The following is a 15,649-nucleotide window of genomic DNA, read 5'->3' on the forward strand; positions in this document are numbered from 1 at the left end:
AATCCCTCAATCTGAGTATCACATACAGTATACACACAGACAATACACTGTGTGCTGGTGCCAAGTCCTGTTGGAAAATGAAATCTGCATCTCCATAAAGTTGGTCAGCAGCAGGAAGCATGAAGTGCTCTAAACCTTCCTGGTATACTGCTGCGTTGACCTTGGACCTCAGAAAACACAGTGGAACAACACCAGCAGATGACATGGCACCTCAAACCATCACTGACTGTGGAAACTTTACACTGGACCTCAAGCAGCGTGGATTGTGTGTGCCTCTCCTCTCTTCCTCCAGACCCTGGGACCCTGATTTCCAAAGGAAATGGAAAATTTACTTACATCAGAGAACATAAATTTGGACGACTCAGCAGCAGTCCAGTCCTTTTTGTCTTTAGCCCAGGTGAGATGCTTCTGACACTGTTGTTCAAGAGTGGCTTGACACAAGGAATCCGACAGCTGAAACCCATGTCTTGCATATGTCTGTGCGTAGTGGTTCTTGAAGCACTGACTCCAGCTGCAGTCCACTCTTTGTGAATCTCCCCCACATTTTTGAATGGGTTTTGTTTCACAATCCTCTCCAGGGTGCGGTTATCCCTATTGCTTGTACACTTTTTTCTACCACATCTTTTCCTTTCCTTCGCCTCTCTCTTAATGTGCTTGGACACAGAGCTCTGTGAACAGCCAGCCTCTTTTGCAATGACCTTTTGTGTCTTGACCTCCTTGTGCAAGGTGTCAATGGTCGTATTTTGGACAACTGTCAAGTCAGCAGTCTTCCCCATCATTGTGTAACCTACAGAACTAGACTGAGAGACCATTTAAAGGCCTTTGCAGGTGTTTTGAGTTAATTAGCTGATTAGAGTGTGGCACCAGGTGTCTTCAATATTGAACCTTTTCACAATATTCTAATTCTCTGAGATACTGAATTTGGGATTTTCCCTAGTTGTCAGTTATAATCATCAAAATTAAAAGAAATAAACATTTGAAATATATCAGCCAGTGTGTAATGAATGAATATAATATACAAGTTTCACTTTTTGAATGGAATTAGTGAAATCAACTTTTTGATGATATTCTAATTATATGACCAGCACCTGTATATATAATTTCATATCATTGTATAAATTACCAATGATAGAGATGTAATAATTAAGATTTGTAATGTTAAGTATTTTATGCTAACCAAGGCTGCAAATATTGTGAAATAGTATTACAGTAAAATAGATATATGTTTTCTACATATATTTTAATATATTTAATATATTGATATAATATCTATTAACATCTATCTATACATTAAAATATTGGTAAAAATATTTCACAAAATTAAAGTTTTTACTGTATTTTGACCGGTATTTTAACTGGTAGTGTATATATAATTACTGTATATATAATTTCATGGCATTGTTTAAATTACCAATCAGAGAGGTGTATACTCCTCTGATAGCATCCCTCAGTTTATGTTGCTTCTCTCTCCCTAGGGGAAAAAGGAAAGCAAGTAGAAAATCACAAGAGAAGACGACTGAGTCGAGCCGAAAGGTGGTCTTCCTGCTGTCAGCAGTCGTATGTCTCCCAGATTTGATCTGTTGCCATTTATCGGTACAAAGATCTGCACTGTGGCCTTTACAGATTGAGGGATGCAGATGAAAAATATTCCTACAGGGAGATAGGAAGAAAAGAGAGGTTTCGAGAAAATTGACGGACAATTAAGTAAGAGAGAAAAGAAACTGAGACAGAGCAAGAGCAAACCTTGCAGAAATCAGCTGTGCACTGGAGTCAGCAATGGAGAGAAAGACGGAGAGAGCTGTTGTGGGAGAACATTACTGTTACATTCACAAGCCGGAATCTACTTATGAAGAAACACATACTTGGATACAGTAGGACATTTCTTTACGTCCACGTGTCAAAGTCCACTCATGTAGATGGAATAACCACAACGGCTACAAAGAAATCACAGTATGTTTCAGAAAGACAAACAAAGAGAGCTAATGAATGAATGCCTAACAGTGGTTTTGAAGTAATCCCTCAATCTGAGCATCACATACAGTATACACACAGACAATATACAAGCTCTCCGGATTTGGATTGTACTGCAACTTTAGACAAGGTAAGAGATCTCTATCTATCTATCTATCTATCTATCTATCTATCTATCTATCTATCTATCTATCTATCTATCTATCTATCTATCTATCTATCTATCTATCTATCTATCTAAATGTGTGTGTTTACACTTTTCCTAGAGTATTACATTGTGGTAGAAAGCCTGCATTCTATTTTGCTGACAATTGGTGTTTAGAGGTCATCTTACTCTATTGTATGTGTTTGTGAGTGTGCAGAGTGTTGATGTTGTGCTGAAAAAATGGAATTGCTGTGGGTTAATAGCGGTGGCCAGTTTCATTCGTACTGGTTAAGAAATGGTAATGAAATAGAGACAGGACATGTAAAGGCAGATCTACTGTGGATATCTAATAACTGAACATGCCTCAGCAGAGCATCAATCACCTGATAAAATGTCTTTTCATGGGAAGGTCAGGAAGACGTTGCAGTATATGGGCCATAAACCCCCATAGCTTTATATGTGGATAATTGGTAGAGTCGGTGCTTTGAGCTCATTGTGCTTTTTTTTTTTTTTTTTTTTTTTTTAAAAAAAAACAATAGCTCATGGTGCTTTTTTCACATCAGGAGCTGCAGTGTAAGCCAATCGCTGACTCAGCCACACAAACACACACACACACACACTCACTCACTCACTCACTCACTCACTCACTCACTCACACGCACATAATGTGCCCCCTGGGGCAGCAGGGCATCAATACTACACCCGGATCAGCAGCATAGCTCAGCACAGAACAGAGCAGAGCAGAAACACAGCCTCTAATACAACACAAAACAGCAAGAGTAACATTAAACTGTATAGGAGACACCAGTCAGATTTCATTGAAGGCTTTGCATGAAATGGTCTGACTTACAGAAAGACCCTTGAGTATCCTCACATCTAATTTTTCTGTTGAGACTGACTTTACTTTGTGTTTGGGGTCCCAGAGCCCCCAATAATGTGTGGGTAAAATAATAATAATAATAATTTTATTATATAAATTATAATTAACCAATACTACTACTACTACTACTGCTAATAAAGAACATCATCATCATCATCATCATTATTATCATCAGTTTTCATATAATACTATTTTTATTAGTGTTGTTGCTGCTGCTGTATTTAATAACTATATAAGTATAATTAATATTTTAATGTTAAAATTAAAATGTGTGCATTTTGTTAAATCAGTTCTCATAAAAAATTGAAGTCAAATAAAATAAAATAAAATATAAAATTAAATTAAATTAAATAATAAAGGGCATGATTATTGCTGTTGAATTTAATCATTATCAATTATTAATATACTAATTATAATAGATCATAACAAGTTCATATGTTTAGTTATCATAAAATTAATAAAAATGGAAATCATTTTTATTATTGTTGAATTTAATAATTCTAAATTAGTGATATTTTATTCTTCAATATATTATATTGAAGGGGGGGTTCAGTGGGCAGAATTCAGTAAGGAGACAGCTGTAGGGAAAAAGCTGTTCCTGAGTCTGCTGGTCCTTGTCCGGAGGCTCCTGAAGCGCCTCCCGGAGGGCAGGACGTTAGACAGTCTATGGTCAAGGTGAGAGGAGTCCTTAAGAATGCTGCGAGCTCAACGTAGACAGCGTTTTCTCTGGATGTCCTCAATAGCAGGAAGTGTTTTCCCCGTGATGCGTTGGGCGGTTTTCACCACCCTCTGCAGTGCCTTGCGGTCAGCAGTTGAGCAGTTCCCATACCAGACTGTGATACAACTGGTCAGGATGCTCTCGATCGCACACCGGTAAAAGTTCACCAGGATGGCTGAAGACAGCTGGTTCTTCTTCAGTGTCCTAAGGAATAAGAGGTGCTGGTGAGCCTTCTTGACCAGGCTGGAGGTGTTTGTGGTCCAGGACAGGTCCTCCAAGATGGTGGTTCCCAGGAACTTTAAGCTGGAGACATGTTCAACAACCATCCTGTTAATGTGGATGGGGTCATGCGTGCTTCCTTTCTTCTTCCTGAAGTCCACAATGAGCTCCTTTGTCTTGCTGGTGTTAAGGCACCATGCGGCCAGGTGCTGTACCTCCTCCCTGTAGGCAGTCTTATCGTTATCTCTGATGAGGGAATCACCGTGGTGTCATCTGCAAACTTGATGGAGTTGGATCCATGCACAGGCTTGCACTCGTGGGTGTAGAGGGAGTAGAGGAAAGGGCTCAGCACACAGCCCTGTGGTACGCCGGTGTTGAGTGTGATTGTGGTGGACCAGGTGTGGCCTGACCTAACATGCTGATGGTCAGCTTGGAGGGAATGACAGTGTTAAATGCTGAGCTGAAGTCGACAAACAACATCCGTACATATGTGTTGTTATTGTACAGAGTGCAGCACTGATGCATACTGCATCCTCTGTGCTTTATGTGTGCTTTATATATATATATATATATATATATATATATATATATATATATATATATATATATATATATATATATATAAAGAATTATGGAAAATCTTTATCTTTTGAGCCAATGTGTCAATTTTTTTTTTTTTTTTTTTTTTTTTTGAGATATCAAGTATCATAGAAATAAAATATGAGGGTTAACATCATACAGTTAGTCTGATTTACAAGCACAGAGAATAAGCACTTCATAAGGCTGTTGTATTGTATTGTATTTAACTCTTTCAGTTAAGTTTTATTTCTTGATTTCTCATTCTGGGAAGGTCAGACATAACAAATGCTCAACAAACATGCTCTTTTACTCTGATTAGTTAAAGGAAGTTGAACAGTAGTTGACCCTCCCAGGAAATTCCACTTTGTTTGCTGTGGAATGTGTGGGAATGCATTCTTTGATCCATTCATTGCATTCTTGTCCTGCCAGACTTCTACATCGGTGAAAAACATATCCGTCCTCAATCCTTTTTTGGCTACGATGGCGATAATGTGAGTCTGATAGGATAATGCTTTTATTCATGTGACAGAAGATATAGAGCTGCTACCAAACAAGGGAAAGAAAAGAAACCAGATTCCATTCAATACAGCTGCTCAGAACCCCCTAATCCTGTTCATCAGACTGAAAAAAAGTCATTTATTATGCCAAACAAAGATTTAGATGGAGAATGAGAAACTGTATATTTAGATTTTTTTTCAATAGATAATAAATCCCCTATTGTGATGTCTCTTTTATGGGCTGCTAGAATTGATTGAGCCATTAACTAATTACTAACCAGTGGAAAAGTCAGCCCACTTGACCTTCTACTGTATCTCCCTCTTGGTGACCATGAATTTGTCATGTAGGACACCATAGTTAGTAATTGTGATCTTACAAAGCCATACCTTTGACTAAACCCAGTAAAGTCTAGAATCTATATATATATTACTTCTTGTAATACCTTTTAAAGACAATTGTTTCCAGGCAGACTAATAAAAAAAAACCTTGTCCTAACCTAAATATAAAATCTGTCTGACTGGAATATTATTCCAGGATCAAGAAGGATGTTGATGTTGGAACACATCCTATTTGGCAAAATCACAGTGAGCCTTTCGTCTCCATCTGTGATTTAAGAGAGATGAGATGTTCTAACAGTCTTACAGATCAGGCAGACACTCACACAATGCTTTACTAAAACAGACATAATGTTGTGTTTTCTGTTTAATGTGCTTGTACAAATGCGTGGGTGTATTTACATCCATATTGTGGCAGAGCAATCCAATTGTCAGCTCCATCTCCTTATGCCAGTGTGCCACAGCGCCGATCCTCAGCATCTGTACTGCTAATGAGAGAGCGGTAGAGAGCAGGGAAAAAGCTTATTTTTTCTTGAGTAAATGAATCTAAGTACAGTTCACTGTAAATGACCTGCAGCTCTAAATAGTGTGCATTTGCATAGTGAGTGTGTGCGTGTCTCTTGCTGTCTGAGTGTGTAGGTGCTAGCCGGCATAAGTGTGGGAGAGATGCTGATTGCTAAGTGCCGCTGTGAGCTGGCTCTATTATTATGCTCTATTATTCTGCAGATGTGGCTTTGATGCCTTGTGAGTGAAGCATGCTAAGTGTGAGTGTGTGAACCACACCCTGGCATGGCAGACCATTCCATGTCATTATTCCAGCCGTTTATTTTTACATTCATCACAGACAAAGGATGTGTGTGTACAAAAAATGGTCAACCAAAATGTGTGTGTCTGTTTGTGTGTGTGTGTGTTTGTGTGTGTGTGTGTGTGTGTGTGTGTGTGTGTGTGTGTGTGTGTGTGTGTGTGTGTCTGTGAGGGCAAAAATGCTTGCATCAAAAGTTTGAATGCCTAGTACATACTTAAAATTACTGGAAAATTAATTGGAAAACAATTAGTGACTCATTTAGATAAAAAATGCTATAATTTAAAAATGCTGTCCTTCTATCCATCTTTCAATCAGTCAGTCAGTCAGTCAGTCAGTCAGTCAATAAGTCAATCAATTATTCTATCTATCTATCTATCTATCTATCTATCTATCTATCTATCTATCTATCATTGTATATTTGTTGTCTATCTATATATCATTTTATCATACCTGTCTATCATTTTATAATAATAAATAATAATACATTTTATTTAAAGGCGCCTTTCATGGCACTCAAGGACACCTTACACAATTCATTAAAAAAAGACATTACTCAATCAAACCAGTACAACAACAAACATTGAATCACATAAAAGCCTGCCTAAACAGATATGTTTTAAGACGAGATTTAAAAAAACTGAGAGACTAGAACTGCTGCGAACTTCTACAGGAAGAGAGTTCCATAAATGGGGAGCAGCAAAGCCAAAAGCACGTGACCCCAGAGAAGTTGTCCGAGTGCGTGGCTGAACAAGTGTAAGTGCAGAAGCAGATCTTAGAGTGCGGGAAGGAGTGTGTATATGAAGAAGATCATGGAGATATGAAGGAGCCAAATTGTTAAGTGCTTTGTAAGTTAAAAGTAAAATTTTAAAATTCACACGGAATTTAACCGGGAGCCAATGCAGCTTCTGTAAAACAGGAGAAATGTGTTCAAAAGTGGAAGTTTTGGTAATGACTCGAGCTGCAGCATTCTGTACTAACTGTAATTTATGAAGAGATTTGGAAGGAAGCCCATAAAACAAAGCATTACAATAGTCGATTCTTGATGTTACAAGAGCATGCACAAGCGTAGCAGTACTCCTGAGTGAAAGGACAGGGCGCAGACGACTTATACTGCGAATATGGAAAAATGCAGAACGGGTAACACTATTTATGTGAGATTCAAAAAGACAAAGTTGTGTCAAAAATGACACCTAAACTTTTGACCTGATTCGATAGAGGAACAGAACAATTATTTACTTCCAGAGAAGAAATATTCGACTTACTTATTGTATTTTTTTGAACCAACAAGAAGAATTTCTGTTTTACTGCTGTTCAATTGTAGAAAATTACTTGAAAACCAATCTTTTAATTCACTTAGGCGCTCACCAAGAGCAGAAGAGGGAAACTTAGAAGAAGGTTTAGAAGACAGGTAAAGTTGGGTGTCGTCAGCATAACAATGAAAGTGGATATCATATTTCCTAAAAATGCTGCCAATAGGTAAAAGATAAATAATAAACAGAAGAGGTCCTAAAACAGAGCCCTGGGGATACACCAGTGACAACATAAGTGGGTTTTGATTTAAACTGTTTAAGTTGTACAAATTGAATGCGATCTGTAAGATAAGAACCAAACCAGCTTAAAGCCATACCAGTAATTCCAATAGATTCCAGCCTGCTCAAAAGTATGGGATGTGAAATGGTGTCAAATGCTGCACAAAGGTCAAGAAGTATAAGTATTGATAGAAGACCAGCACCAGCCGCTAGTAATAGATCATTAGAAATCTTTACAAGTGCAGTTTCAACACTGTGAAAAAGCACGAAACCCTGATTGTAACTGCTCATATAAACTATTGCAAGAGAGATGTTCGCGGAGCTGATGAGCAACAATTTTTTCCAGGATTTTTGACAGAAACGGTAGATTTGAAATAGGTTGAAAATTAGCAAAATTCTTTGTGTCTCTGTCCCAGGTTTCTTAAGAATAGGCGTTATAACAGCAGTTTTAAGTGCAGTAGGGACAGTGCCAGTAAGAAGTGATGCATGCATAATATCAGTGATTAAAGAGGAAAGAAATGATAAACCAGCTTTAACCAAGTGAGTCGGTAATGGATCCAATTGACAGGTGACAGATTTAGATTTTTGTACAATGGAACAAATGTCCTCAACTGTTGGAATTTTAAAAACAGAAAATGAAAATAAGGGAGATGGCGCAAAGCTAGAATGAGTTTTGTTCCGATCAGGGTTTGGTGAAACCAATTGCTGATGGATGTGTTCAATTTTCTTATTAAAAAATAGCATAAATGCTTCACACAATTCTGTAGAGTTTATATCCCCGTTAGAACACTCAGGTGGCTTTAAAATAGTGTTAATCACAGAGAATAAAGATTTTTGGTTTCCTACACCAGATCCAATTAAACCTGCATAATAATCTGATTTCGCTGTGGAAAGAGCAGTCTTATAAACTTGCATGTGATCAGCATACAAATCTTTATGAACTACAAGTCCAGTCTTGGAGTACAAGCGTTCTAATCGACGCCCTTTGACTTTTAGCAGACGAAGATCCGATGTAAACCAGGGTGCAGAGTTGACAAACGAAACATTCCTGGTTTTCAGTGGAGCACAAGTGTCGAGGATCATTTGAAGATTGTCATTATAATGCTGGATTAAATCTTCAAGATTCCCTGAAAGGTCTTTGTGGGAAAGTGTGGACAAACATTCCCCAAGGATTGAGGGATCAATGTTCTTAATATTACGAAATGTGATTGTACACCTCAAATTAGGCTTGAACACAGATAAAGAAACATTAAAAGACACCAGCAAGTGGTCTGACAGTGATAAGTCAGAAGTAGTGCAATTTCCAGGAATCACACCTGAACAGCAGACTAAATCTAGAGTATGACCTTTTGAATGAGTTGGGACATTGATAAATTGCTGTAGTCCAAAACTATCTAGGCATGATAAAAACTCTCTAGAAATTGAATTTTCTGTATTATCCACATGGATATTAAAATCACCAACCAAAACCACGTTTGGAGACAATGAACAAAGAGAAGTTAAAAATGTTGAAAATTCCTGTTGGAATACAGAATTGGCCTTCGGAGGCCTGTAAACAATAGCTATGATAGTTGGTACAAATCCATTGATTTGCAAAACAACAGATTCAAAGGAAGTATAGTCAGTTTCAGGAAGAGTTGTAACTTTCCATTTTTCCTTATATAGTACTGCAAGCCCCCCGCCCCCAGACAACAGTGCGTGGTTTACAGATAAAAGCATATCCAGGAGGAACAGAATAGTTCAAATGATAAAAGTCATTACTTTTTTGCCAAGTCTCAGTCAGACATAGAAAGTCAAACTTACGATCAAAAAGCAGATCATTCACGAAAGGACCTTTATCAGAGATTGATTGAATATTCCATAATCCAAATGAAAGATCGTTCTTACCATCGATAAAAGTGATCGTCTTAGTTGGCTTGACTAAGACACTGTGATCAATAGTCCGAACATGTTTCCTTGGAGGACGAGGGCTCGTGGACCAAATGGAAGGAATTCCACTTGGAGAGACAACCTTAAAACTCAGGCGAGATCCACGATGAACATATTTACGGCGTGGTGTAAAAGCAATATCCTGATGTAGGTTTAAAGCAGACGGATGCTCGCCGTAGTGCACGCGTAGCTGCAACAATTCCGCTACCGAGTATTGATAGAGCGGATACACAGGATGAAAGATTGAGCAAAGGACAATCCACACAATTGAAATCCAGATAGTCAGTTTAACGATCATCATTGCCGCAGCTGAAGGAAGATAGAAGAAAAGTCCGGCAGCCTCGAACCAAATCGACAGGTGAGCAGGAATCCAGCAATGCCGGCAACAGTCTCAGGTCAGGTAACAGCAAAATCTCAGTGAATCTTGGTGAATCCAAAATCGTGCACAAACATCCAAAAAATGTATGTATTTCAGGCAGGTGAATAAAAAACACAGTGAAATAAAACGTAGTCTAAAAGTTAGAACGTTAATATCGTTCAAAGTTCCTCAGAGCAGCGGCTGCAAAAAGAGCCATAACTCTCAACATCAAAAACTTTTCGAAACTTCCAAACATATGTCTATTTATCTATCTTTTATCTAAATACTTTTCGAAATTTCCAAACAATGTGTTGTCAAACCAACATTTGCTTGACAAACTTTGTTTTTCTAAGTAAAAATTAGTTATAAACATCTATGAATTTCATTTTATTTCTACTACCTACAAGATTAGCCTATATTTATTAAAAATGACTTTATATAAAAACATAGAAGTCTATAGTGTGCTCTCATTTAGACAGCAAGGTAAATGTGTTTGTGCATGTGTGCATTCATGTGTGAAAGTGGAAATCATTCCCCTTCCCCCAAACACTCTCATCTCTCAGCTGTGAAAGTGATGGAGATGTTAAACATGACAGAGTCTCACCCTCTGTTGCAGTCTTCTCACTTCTGCTCTCTTCTTTTCCCTCTCAGTCTGTTTCTTTTGGTGTTCTCTCTCCCATTGCATCCCGTCATAATGTCTCTCTTTTTCTCACTGTCTCAGTATCAGGCACTGAATTTATTGTTAATTCATATTCAGACTGGATGCTTTCAAAACCAGAGTGTCTAGAAGGGTTGAAGTAGATGGGTATAAATAGCCAGTGTGTATGTGTGGTCAGAGACCTTGAGGTCTGTACAGTGGCAAGAGTGTGTTTAAGAGGGTAGTTATGTAACACTAGTGATGTAGGACTAAAGGGCCCTAAGACGTTTGTGTCATGATTCAGATGGCCACTGTAGTAAAATTAACAATGTCAGAACACCAAGACAGACTTATAACACTGTTTACTTAAACACACTCTGTGTTTGTTTTAGCACCCGGCTCACTAAAGAAATCATGCAAATCAGGTAACGGTGAAAACAGGCAACTATGGAAGCTGTTTCCACCTCAGAGTAAAAAAAGAAAAGGTAATTATGACCTTTATATTCGCAATTGCAACTTTATTTCTCCCAATTGTGCCTTTTTTTTCACTGATACCTCATAATGTTATTTAAAATCACACCTTATTTTAAAATTCATCTTACAATTACTTTTTAAAATGTTTAACTCTGAGGCAGAATACATTATTAAATAACAGTGCAAAATCTGCTAAGATATTGCATGGTGCATGTTTTGTGTTTAACCTCCATTTTTATTCTGATGAGGGGAGAGAGAGAAAGAGTGATAATCCACTTCACCACAGCTAGTGGAAGATCAATACTGCACAGTTTCATTCTGCTTGAATGCAAAGCCAATAAAGTTTAACATGATAGACAAAGGGGAGGAAAGAAACAAATGCAGAGAATGAGACAAAAGACTAATCAACCAACAACAGAGGAAAGATTTAACGCTATAACATTATTTTAATGAACAAATCAACATTTCTTTCTTTATACTCTTTAAAATATGTCAAATAAACTGAATTTCATGATAATTTAGTGAAAAGGCTGGATGTTTTTTTTTTGTGTGTCAAAGTACAAAAGTTGCTATATATATATATATATATATATATATATATATATATATATATATATATATATATATATATATATATATATACAGGTGCTAGTCATATAATTAGAATATCATCAAAAAGTTGATTTATTTTATTAATTCCATTCAAAAAGTGAAACTTGTATAATATATTCATTCATTACACACAGACTGATATATTTAAAATGAAAATTTCCTTCAAAATTTATTATAATAACAAACAACAAATAAATATATATACAGTCGTGGCCAAAAGTTTTGAGAATTACATAAATATTGGAAATTGGAAAAGTTGCTGCTTAAGTTTTTATAATAGCAATTTGCATATACTCAAGAATGTTACGAAGAGTGATCAGATGAATTGCATAGTCCTTCTTTGCCATGAAAATTTACTTAATCCCAAAAAAACCTTTCCACTGCATTTCATTGCTGTCATTAAAGGACCTGCTGAGATCATTTCAGTAATCATCTTGTTAACTCAGGTAAGAATGTTGACGAGCACAAGGCTGGAGATCATTATGTCAGGCTGACTGGGTTAGAATGGCAGACTTGACATGTTAAAAGGAGGGTGATGCTTGAAATCATTGTTCTTCCATTGTTAACCATGGTGACCTGCAAAGAAACGCGTGCAGCCATCATTGCGTTGCATAAAAATGGCTTCACAGGCAAGGATATTGTGGCTACTAAGATTGCACCTAAATCAACAATTTATAGGTTCATCAAGAACTTCAAGGAAAGAGGTTCAATTCTTGTAAAGAAGGGTTCAGGGCATCCAAGAAAGTCCAGCAAGCGCCAGGATCGTCTCCTAAAGAGGATTCAGCTGCGGGATCGGAGTGCCACCAGTGCAGAGCTTGCTCAGGAATGGCAGCAGGCAGGTGTGAGCCCATCTGCACGCACAGTGAGGCGAAGACTTTTGGAAAATGGCCTGGTGTCAAGAAGGGCAGCAAAGAAGCCACTTCTCTCCAAAAAAAACATCAGTGACAGATTGATCTTCTGCAGAAAGTATAGTGAATGGACTGCTGAGGACTGGAGCAAAGTCATATTCTCCGATGAAGCCCCTTTCCGATTGTTTGTGGCATCTGGAAAAAGGCTTGTCCGGAGAAGAAAAGGCGAGCGCTACCATCAGTCCTGTGTCATGCCAACAGTAAAGCATCCTGACACCATTCATGTGTGGGGTTGCTTCTCGTCCAAGGGAGTGGGCTCACTCACAATTCTGCCCAAAAACACAGCCATGAATAAAGAATTGTACCAAAACACCCTCCAACAGCAACTTCTTCCAACAACCCAACAACAGTTTGGTGAAGAACAATGCATTTTCCAGCACGATGGAGCACCGTGCCATAAGGCAAAAGTGATAACTAAGTGGCTCGGGGACCAGAATGTTGAAATTTTGGGTCCATGGCCTGGAAACTCCCCCAGATCTTAATCCCCATTGAGAACTTGTGGTCAATCCTCAAGAGGCGGGTGGACAAACAAAAACCCACTAATTCTGACAAACTCCAAGAAGTAATTATGAAAGAATGGGTTGGCTATCAGTCAGGATTTGGCCCAGAAGTTGATTGAGAGCATGCCCAGTCGAATTGCAGAGGTCCTGAAAAAGAAGTGCCAACACTGCTAATACTGACTCTTTGCATATATGTCATGTAATTGTCGCTAAAAGCCTTTGAAACGTATGAAGTGCTTGTAATTATATTTCAGTACATCACAGAAACAACTGAAACAAAGATCTGAAAGCAGTTTAGCAGCAAACTTTTTGAAAACTAATATTTATGTAATTCTCAAAACTTTTGGCCACGACTGTACATGTGTGGGTGCTTCTGCAACTACGGGAACTTTTGACTTTCCAAAATGTAAAAAAAAAATAAAAAAAATCAACCCCTGTGAATTAAAAATTTAACCATCAGAATCTGTAATGCATGTAAAAAGGTCAACAAAATTGCACGTCATAAAGATTTTAATCTGGAACATGTTTATTTTTTATGTTTTTCAACTCTTTTTCTTATAAAATGTCCTTACCGCAACGTTACAATAATGCTCATTTTATACATTTTTCTTTTTTAATTTCTATAAAAATGTGATATATTTCAATAGCTTTTTCAAATGTTGTGCAGTTTGGTAAATACTGATATAAAAAAAAAAACATACAAAATAGGGTATTTCATGGTTTTCTCTATGCCATGTAAAATTTAGACAGTAACCTTAGATGTCAGTTGTTTCCATACACTCTGAAGATAACATATTTAGCTTTTTATGACAGATGTTGCAATTTCAATGTGTAAATCATATTAACTTAAATGTTAACATATATATTTTTTGCAAATAAAAATATGAAAAAAAGCAGAGCTGCGGTAATGACTTCTGTGTGAAGATAAGGTAATGAAGACTTTGTGAAATTACTTGGTGTCAGTGCAAGTCCGAAATGGCTGCAGTATTAGCCAGCACAACATAAAAAATCGAGTGCACATTCAGTAAAGGTTCCACAATCTAAAGATCAAAGGTGAGCTAAAGAGCTCTTGAATCCATTCATTACTCTTAGAAAAATGACCTCATGCTGGAATGTTCTTGTCTAGAATGCTACGTGGCTAAAGCTAAGCAGACAGAGATAAAGCCACGCTATCAAGTCCAGGGAATGTGAAGTGAACAGTAGCAGGAGATAAGGGTGTTATTTTTTCCTGTGTATTTCATCACATATTGCAGACGCAACAAAGTGTGCCTGTGTGTATGTGTGAACAGAGAGCATGCAAGCTACATTCCATGGTATTTTTGGTGCTCACATGTGAGATAATTAGAGACTAGTGGATGACGTCATGCTGTAAGTGGAGGGCTGTGACATGTGATGTGCTGTGTGTGTATGTGGGTACTCATCCGTGTGTTTTCAGGGTGTATACTGTTCCACAGTGTAAATTAGCTTGGTTTTAACCCAGCTACCAAAAAAGAGGCACAAATGTTACTTTAGATTCAGTCTAGCTTATTTAAATTTGTAATTTGAACACAAAAACAACTCCTAGCTGAAAAATTCACTTGTATGTTTTAGAAGCTAGTATGCTAGTGTCCTTCCCTGATCCTCTGATTTAGCTTAAACAGAAAAACCTTTATTAGCTTCACAAGAAAGACCAGGGATGACCAGGATAACCAAACAGTTGCTAGTAGCCATTGACTTTCCTCTACTATGAAAGTCAGTGGCTACCAGCAACTTTTTGGTTACCGACGTTCTTCAAAATATCTTTTTTTTTTTCCCCATACAGGTTTGGAACAACTTGAGGGTGAGTAAATGATGATAAAATTTTAATTTTTGGGTGGATTATGTTGTTTTCAAAATTTTTGAATACATTATTAAAATCAAAAGTTGTACTGTTGATATTATTTTATGTAGCTGTGCTAACATGAACCAACAATGAACATTTGTATTTTTATTCATTATCGTTATCCCACTGAGATCCCATGTGTTGATGACGGGCCCCTTTGAAAACATCCCCTCAATGTCATGGTGAATTTTCCAACTCAGATAACCAAGAGACCTGGCTAGCTGCTAAGACTAAACACATACTCAAACACATAGACACATGTACACTCAATCATATTCTATTGCAAAGGTCAGCTATGAGTGAAGCGATTATATTTGGACATCTTTGATCTACAGTAGTCTGAGGTGTTACTGATGTGGGGTATTTGAGACTCAGTCTCCACGCCAGTATAACAGTGCAGTGGGGAATTTGTGACAGAGCTGAAATCTCACTGTAAATGCCCGCTCTTGTTATTTCTCCTTATTGCTCTTATGAGATTATTATTATGAGGTAGCAATGTTTTAGAAACAGTTATTGTAAAAAATAGACAAGTACAGAAAAATACATGGTTTAGATATTTTAATGATGCATGTCCTGCATCTACTGTCTGTCTGAATCCCACCAGACCATGGCTAAATGTCTTCTGAGGAAAAACATTTTAAAATTTCATGAGAACGTGGCATCCATCCACAAAGCCCCTGGATTTGCCATG

The 15,649-nt window shown here is 37.5% G+C and overlaps 1 protein-coding gene across 1 annotated transcript in view; it reads left to right on the forward strand.

Annotated features, from left to right (window-relative positions):
- The first annotated feature begins 259 nt into the window (after positions 1 to 259).
- Positions 260 to 15,649, forward strand: part of LOC109096659 (sorbin and SH3 domain-containing protein 2-like) — a 71,684-nt gene continuing 56,294 nt past the window's right edge. The window contains exons 1-2 of the mRNA XM_042716685.1: positions 260 to 397; positions 1,476 to 2,101. The gene's annotated coding sequence lies outside the window, so the exon portion shown is untranslated. The remainder of the gene's footprint in view (positions 398 to 1,475; positions 2,102 to 15,649) is intronic.

This window comes from Cyprinus carpio, chromosome B1 (assembly GCF_018340385.1).
Source record: "Cyprinus carpio isolate SPL01 chromosome B1, ASM1834038v1, whole genome shotgun sequence".
In the NCBI taxonomy this organism is placed as follows: domain Eukaryota; kingdom Metazoa; phylum Chordata; class Actinopteri; order Cypriniformes; family Cyprinidae; genus Cyprinus; species Cyprinus carpio.